Source organism: Lipotes vexillifer, unplaced genomic scaffold, assembly GCF_000442215.2.
Source record: "Lipotes vexillifer unplaced genomic scaffold, Lipotes_vexillifer_v1.1 scaffold4, whole genome shotgun sequence".
NCBI classification, from domain to species: domain Eukaryota; kingdom Metazoa; phylum Chordata; class Mammalia; order Artiodactyla; family Lipotidae; genus Lipotes; species Lipotes vexillifer.
The window spans coordinates 3,267,105-3,274,325 of record NW_006785876.1 but is presented as its reverse complement, the minus strand read 5'-3'; the positions used below and the strand labels follow the sequence as shown (position 1 = coordinate 3,274,325).

The window sequence follows — 7,221 nt, the reverse complement described above, 5'->3', positions numbered from 1 at the left end:
CTCTCCCCACTACATGGTGAGGCGGGGGTCTCCCCAAATGGGGTGAATGAAGATATCGGCCGGGTCAACCCCCCACCCGCCAGCACCGGCGCATAAAATCACAGGGGGCCGTTTCCAGACGCTCTCAAGTCCCCAAGAAGTTTTCCGCTCTATCTCCCAGCCGACCCAGGTATGGCGGAAAGGCGTTGACTGGCCCCGGAACCTCCGAGGTGCGACCCCAGCAAACCAAGTCCCCTCCTCACCTAAGGCGACGCGTTGGATAGGACCGCGGTGCCCCCCCATCTATCTGCCTCCGGCGTGTCTTGGGGAGTCCTGGACAGACTGGGGTTGGGGGAACCCACTTCACCACTCCCCTCCCCGGCTCAGGAAAGTCCGGGCTGGGAAGTACTCTTTGTCTGACTCGAAGCGGGGGGGTGGTCGCGCCCCCAGACACCCCATTCCCCGCGGCCAGGCCGGGAGGAGGCCGGTCCTAGATTCCTGGGGGGAGGGCGGGCCTTAGTAGCCTTTCCAGCCCCCCCAACCCCTGCCGACCTCCTCTGCCCGCCCCCCCGGCGCCGCGCCGTAGCCCCCACCTGTTCCCCAGGCAGCTCCGGGCCACGGGGGCCTGAGCCGGGGCGGGGTGGGTGTCGCGGCTGCGCTGGGTCAGGGCGCAGCAGCCGGCCCCGGCTGGAACAAAGTGCGCCGGCCTGGGCCCGGCTCCGCGGCGCGTCTCCCGCGGGCAGTTTGCAAACACAAAGTGAGCCAGTGAGCGGGCGAGAGAGTGCGCGAGCGAGGGAGTTGGTCTGGTCGCCGGCCCAGCCCCCACCCGCGTCCCCGAGCTCGGCCAGCCACCTACCTGTCCGGCCCGGCCGCTCCGTGCGGGCTCCGGCCCGTCAGCCCGCGCGGGGCATGGGGCTCGCTCCGGTCGCCGCCCGGGCCCGCCGCCGCCCGCTGGGACTGCCCCTCCGCGCCGCTCGGCGCCGCGCAGCTCCCGGGCGTCCTCCCTCCGCGCCGCGCCGGCCGGCCGCCGCACGCCCTACCCTCGCCGGGGCATCGCACTTTGGGGGCAGCTCGGCTTGCTCCGGCTGTGCTCCTCCTTCCCGATCCTCCCGCGACGCTTGTTCGCTGGCTCAGGCGCCGGGGCTCCGGGACCCCGGCGTCCCCGCCCCCGGCCCAGCCCTGGTTCCGGCCCGGGCTCCTCCCCGCTGCGCCGCCGCCGCCTGCGCCGCGCCCTCCTCGCGGGCTGGGGGCTACGTCCCGGCCGCCGGCCGCACAGTCCGCTCCGCAGGGGCGGCCGGCTCCGGACTCCGAGGGGCTGCGACTGAGCCCGGGCAGCGAGTGGCTGCGAGCGGGCGGCGCGCGGGCGGGGCGGGAGGGGGCGGGGAGGAGGGGGAAGGAGGGAGCGCGCGGAGAGCGAAGGAGGAGGGAGCGAGCGAGCGAGCAGCGGAGGGAGGGAGACCAACTTCTAGCGCTACCATAATTCACCTAAAGCAGGTGCAGCAACTTTCATCCTGCCCGGCAGCCAAGTCGTGAGCGAGAGGAGACCACGTGGACCAAACTTTAGGGGAAGAAAAGGTGGGGATCTGGGGAGAAGACGTAGGGCTGCGATCCTGTAAAAAGGAGGGGGGGGAGGTGGAGAGACCCCAGGGATTCACACTGGCCTTGCGAATCCCTTGGCGCGCTTTGCAAACTCCGGCTTTTCCCTGGAGTCTGGAGGTACGGCCAAGCCCTGCTCCCACACGGTTCATTGGTTCCCGGCGGGCTGCGCCCTATGCCGGGAGTGGCCGGGGGGCCCAGAGCCCGGAGCCGGTGTCCTTCCTCCTCTCCCTTCTACGCCCCACTGCGTGGGGCTGGGGGTGGGCTTTTGAACCGGGGGGTGGGGGAGGTGGGGAGGCTCCTTCTGGGCTTTGTGAACAGTCACCCCGGGCGCGCGCCGCCTCCCTCTCCGGAAGGGGAATTTCCCATAAAGTGATCTGCGAACCGGTGAAGAAAGGGCCCAAAGCCGGACCCACGCGGGCAGAGCGGAGTGCAAAGTAGAAGCAATTATCCGGACAAATTAGATTGTAAACAAAACTCAACGTCTTTTGCCTGAGGGCGGGGTAGGGTGCGGGGAGGAATCGGAGGGATTGTGGCGGTAGCCAAGGTGTGTATTTGGGTTGGGAGGGGGACGTCTGGATGAAGAAAGGCCCCAGATCCAAGGGGGAGGGCTGTGCTGGTAGCAGGCGCCCCACTCAGAGACCCGTGGAAACCTGGATAAGTCCTTCCCCCGCCTTCCACCCCCAAAACATCTCCGGTCTGGCTCTGTGTGTTGCAGTGGGGAGGGGTGAGGGACACCTCAGGGGTTGTCAAGGAGTGCCCGTGACCAAGGGAGGACCCAGCTGTGGGGGGAGGGCAGGAAGGCCGTGGCTCTAGAAGGCTCTCCTCCCCCAAATCACCCGAGGCAGGTGGAGACGGGCAGACACAGGATGATCCTGTGGAATGTGAGCTGGGGGTGCTTCAGGGATTGGAGCTTAGGATATGCCAGGGCTGTGGCCTGGGGAGAGAGGATTTCTTGGAGGAGAAGCCTCTCCAATGGGGCTTGGAAGAAAGAGAGGAGGCTCCCCCTTGGGTTCTCCATCCCTTATTCCATCCCTTTTCTGTAGGTACAAATAGCCAGAAGGAGCTGTAATGTCAATGCTATCTGTCCAGGTCTAGATCCTATGTATTGCCCTACACAGGGCAGGTGTGACAGGCATATTCAGCTTCTGCTGGAGTATTTCAAATAGCTAGGTGTGAAATTGTTGGGAGGAGGACCCTAAGCACCATTTATGTGGATACCACAGGGTCCTTTCCAGTGTAGCCAGAGCAGAAGCAATAAGAATAAAATAACCACAGCTAACCTTTGAGTCGTACCACATGCCAGGCATAGGACTCACTTCATCTTCACAATAACCCTAAGTAGATAGTCCTATTACCTCCGTTTTACAAAAAGGTTAAGTCACTGTCCAGGCTTACCCGGCTGGTAAGTGATGAAGCAGGATTTCAACCAGAGCTATTTCTGTGAGGCCTTTAAAGCAGCACTGCCTGCTTGTGGGTTACCCGAGGAGTATAGTTTGGGAGAAAGGAAGCCTTTGGTGTTGTGACTCTATTTATTTTCTATGGAGAGTCAGCGCTGGTGGGAGTCAGGGTGTGTGGACAGGCCTGGGCCTGGCCTGGAGTTAGCAGGTTCTTGTGTAAGCCCAGCTGGATTATGACCACGCCATGCCCCTCGGGTCTCCTTTCCATCCATCCTACAGAGGCTTCAGGTCAGGTGAGAGCTAGGGACTTTCAATACAAAAGAAGGAATGAGGTGACCTCCAGTGGGCTTCTCTGGCTGGCTGTCATGCCCACTGCATCCTTTCCCATCACCTTCCTGCGGCAGCCCTCCATACCTCACACGTGGATTCACGTGCCCAAAGGGATTTCCCTAGGAAATGCTTTGGCTTTCATTTCAGTTTACCCTCATCTCCAGGCCAGTTCAGTTCCCAGCACCCTGTGAGTCACAGTGGGGGGCCCAAGGGAGGCAAAAGATCCTGTCTGGGCCTCACCTAAAGGGCATTTTAATGAGGAAACAAAGCCTCAACGGGGAGAAGTCTCACAAACAGAATGTTGAGCATAAAACCAAAGAAAGATACAGAACACACACCGCAAAATTAAAGCAGCCAGTCCAAAGCCCTTCCTTCTGATGCAAGACCTATAGGAGAAGGTTCAAAAAAGTGGCCCTTGGCTCCTGAACCAGAGTGCCTGGGAACAGGCAGGAGGGTCCTCTTTCTGCCCTTGTTTCTTCAAAAGTCTAGGCTGTGGTGTGGCAAGAACCGGGACCCATGGCCTGTCCTACTATGGAGGCCATGGTTAAGAGCACAGAGACTGGAGTGAGACAGCCTAGGGTCGAACTTCAGTGTCTGTCACTTACTAACTGTGTGATCCAGGCAAGTTACAGGATGGAGCCAGTTTCCTCATCCACGACATTGGGAGAATGCCTCCTGGGGGGTTGGAAGGGTAACATGAAAAAGCCTGGGCGAAGCATCTAGCTCTGTGACCTGTTCATCAGATACTTTCCATAAACACTCATTTTCCGTTTTGTGAGCTCCAGTTTCCTCACCTAAAAATGAGAATACTGACTTCACAAAACTGCAAATCATACATACATCTGCAGTTGATACTTAGTAAGTGCCTGCTGTGTGTCAGGCACTTGATTCACGTGCTATTTGGCTGCATCGCCCCTGGCATAGTGGCTTTTCTCATTTTACAGTGAGGTACTCAAGCTCAGAGAGGTAAGGCAACTTGCCCCAGGTCACACAGCTAGAAGATGGTACAAGCAAGGACTAACTCACAGGTCTTCCTGCTCTGAAGAGTTGCCCTTTCCCAGGGTCAGCTGCCTCCCTGTTGTGGGGATGCAGTGGGTTAGTGGGTAGGCTTGTTCTTAGTACCAGGCCTGGCACTGGGTGTGTGTGTATGTCCAGAAACATTAGTCAGTCCTTTTATTCCCACAGTCCCAACACATCTAGACCCAGGTATTTTATGTTTCCAGTCATCCGATTGCTTGAATTTTACTTCTTTTCCCTCTTCAAAACCTTTTTTTAAGGGAATTCCCTGGTGGTCCAGTGGTTAAGACTCAGTGCTTTCACTGCCATGGGCCCCGTTCCATCCCTGGTCGGGAAACTAAGATTCCACAAGCCACGTGGCATGGCCAAAAAAAAAAAAAGTCAAAAAAACCAAACCGTTTTTTAGTTAATTAAGGAATAAAACTTTACCAGCATGATGTAGTGTCTCAACACCTAAGTATATACTAACAGAAATGCATAATGTGTTCACCAAAAGACAGACACTAGAGTGGTCTTAGCGGCCGTTCCACAAATAGCCATCAACAGTGGAATGGGTGAATAAATGCTGGTATTCTCATGCATGGGCTAGTACTTGGTAATGAGAATGAACAGGCCATTGCCACACACAGCAACAGGGAGAAGTCTCACAAACAGAATGTTGAGCATAAAAGCCAGTCGTGAGAGAGAAAGTCCACCTATATCTGAAATTCAAAAATTGGTCAAACAAAATCGAGGTGTTAGAACTCAGGAGAGTGGCTACTCTAGGCAGGCGAGTAAGTAGGGGTTCCTGGGGGACTGGGAATATTCTGTATTTTTTGAATTTGGGATTTGGTTACATGGGTGTGTTCACTTTGTGACAATTGAGCCGGCATACACTTATGATCTGTGCACCTTTCTTTATGCTTTAAAAAAAAAAGCCTACAAATTGTTGCTGATAAAGTTAAGAACCTTCCATATCCTTCCCTCCCTTTCTCCATCCTTCCTTTGCCAGAGGTAGCCAGTTTCCAGAAGCTGGGAGGTAGCCTTCCCAAGTAAGTTTTACGCTCTTAAACATTTAGTGTGGCTTGGGTGTCTCGAAATTTTAAATAAAAACTATCCTTCTGCTCCTTGCTTTTACTATTTATTGGTGGTATCATTTACTAAATTTCACGTTGCTGAGATTAATCAGGTTTGCTATGTGCATCTCTAGGTCATTAATTGAAAAGGCTTGCGTTCTATCACATCAGTTCACTGCCATTTCTTTACCCAGCCTCCCAGTGATGGACGGTTGGGTTGTTTCCAACGTTTGGCTGTTGTGGTCACACTGCAGTGGGCTTCCTCCTGAGCAGCGTCTCTCCACCCAGCCACCCAGGGCTTTCTGCTTCTCTCTCCTCCTTTGCCTCCTGATGAGCAAGCTGACCCCCTTTCCTTTTGTGGTTCCTCCACTCTGGCATCTTCTCCCCTCCGCATCTCCCAGCTGCCCCTCCCCACCCTGCTTCCCAACCTTTCTGACTCAGAAAGACCGAGGATCTGTGCTGGGTGGAGGTGGGGGAGGGATGGAAGGGGGTAGCCTCTTTCTTTGCCACAAAGGCCCCTGTTCTCCAAGATAAATGACGATTTTAACAAAGAAATATTTCATTAAGGGTTGGTATCTTAATGAACTGTGCCAGGAACCTCCAAGGCACTCTCCAGACTCTCCCCCTTTTTAAGGGGGGCTCCTACTCTTGAGGGGAGGCTTATCAGTTTACCATATTGCCCTGAGTAGAGGACCATACAGTGTGGAGAGCTGTGCCTGGGGGCTGTGGAGGAGGGGAGGGCACCCAGGCCTGGGGGTGGGGCCTGGTTACCCCTCTTGGTGGCAGGTGCTGGACCCTGGGAGATGTTTACAGACCTCACTTTTAGGGCCTCAGAGACTCAGGCCTTGTCCACGGGGTGGTGGGCATGGGACTCCAGGCTGATTGGTGGAAAATCATTCATTAAAGATCGGGAAATGAACAATAACCTGACAAGCAGTGAACAATTTTCCATCAATTAGAACACAGTGTCTTTGGGTGAAATGAGACCCCCTCCGTGGAGGGATTTCCGAGCAAGGAGAGAGCAGGACACAGGCAGGGATGGGCCAAGAGAGCAGACTCGGCACCCTTTCCCTATCCCATGCATCACACCCAGCCATTCACCAAGGGGGCAGGGGGAGGCCGTGCCCAGGGACAAGGAAAGGCCAAGCAGGGGCACAGAGAGGAGAGCCCCTTCTCCCTTCATGCGGTTCATCCTTCAAGAGCTACCCGAAGTCTTCCTTCCTCAGAAAAGTGCTTGGATTTAAATCCCAGTTCTGTCGCTTTCTAGCTTGAAACCCTGAAGCAGGAGGGCTTAATCTCAGTTTCTTCAATTGCAGAAGAGGGAGAAAGATGAGGGTCCAGCAGAGGTGGTGAGTGAGTGAGTGAGTGTAACACCTGTAGGGTTCTCCACCCAGCGAGGCATCTCCTAGCTCAGAGCCATCATCATTATCTCTTGATCGCTCCAGCCCACTTCCACCTCTTTCCCGCTCCTCCTTAGCTGGCTCTTGTTGATTTTACAGTGTGTTGTTGGCTAACTTTCATTTCATAAGCACCAAGTAACTTTTAATACGTTGTATTGTTTGTTCACTGATTAACCATGTATGCCTCATCTCTCTAACTAGATAATAAACTGAGGTCCGGGCCCATGATTTTAGTCATTTTGGGATTTCCTCTTGCAGCCCAGTGTGCTTTGCACAGTAAATGCATGTTGAATTGGTTTGATTGTAATTTGATACTTAGTTAAAAAAAATAGCCTGACACCTCAGGGCAAGTTGGTGCCCTGCAGGTAACAGTGAGGGGGGCTGGGGCGGCGCGTGGAGTTTTAGGAGCTATGCAGTAAAACTGTGTCTTCAGTGATTGGAGGG

General features: G+C 55.4%; 1 pseudogene; it reads left to right on the top strand.

Annotated features, from left to right (window-relative positions):
• The first annotated feature begins 888 nt into the window (after positions 1-888).
• LOC103075649 (alanine and glycine-rich protein pseudogene) lies at positions 889-1,512 on the top strand (annotated as a pseudogene).
• The last annotated feature ends 5,709 nt before the right edge of the window (positions 1,513-7,221 follow it).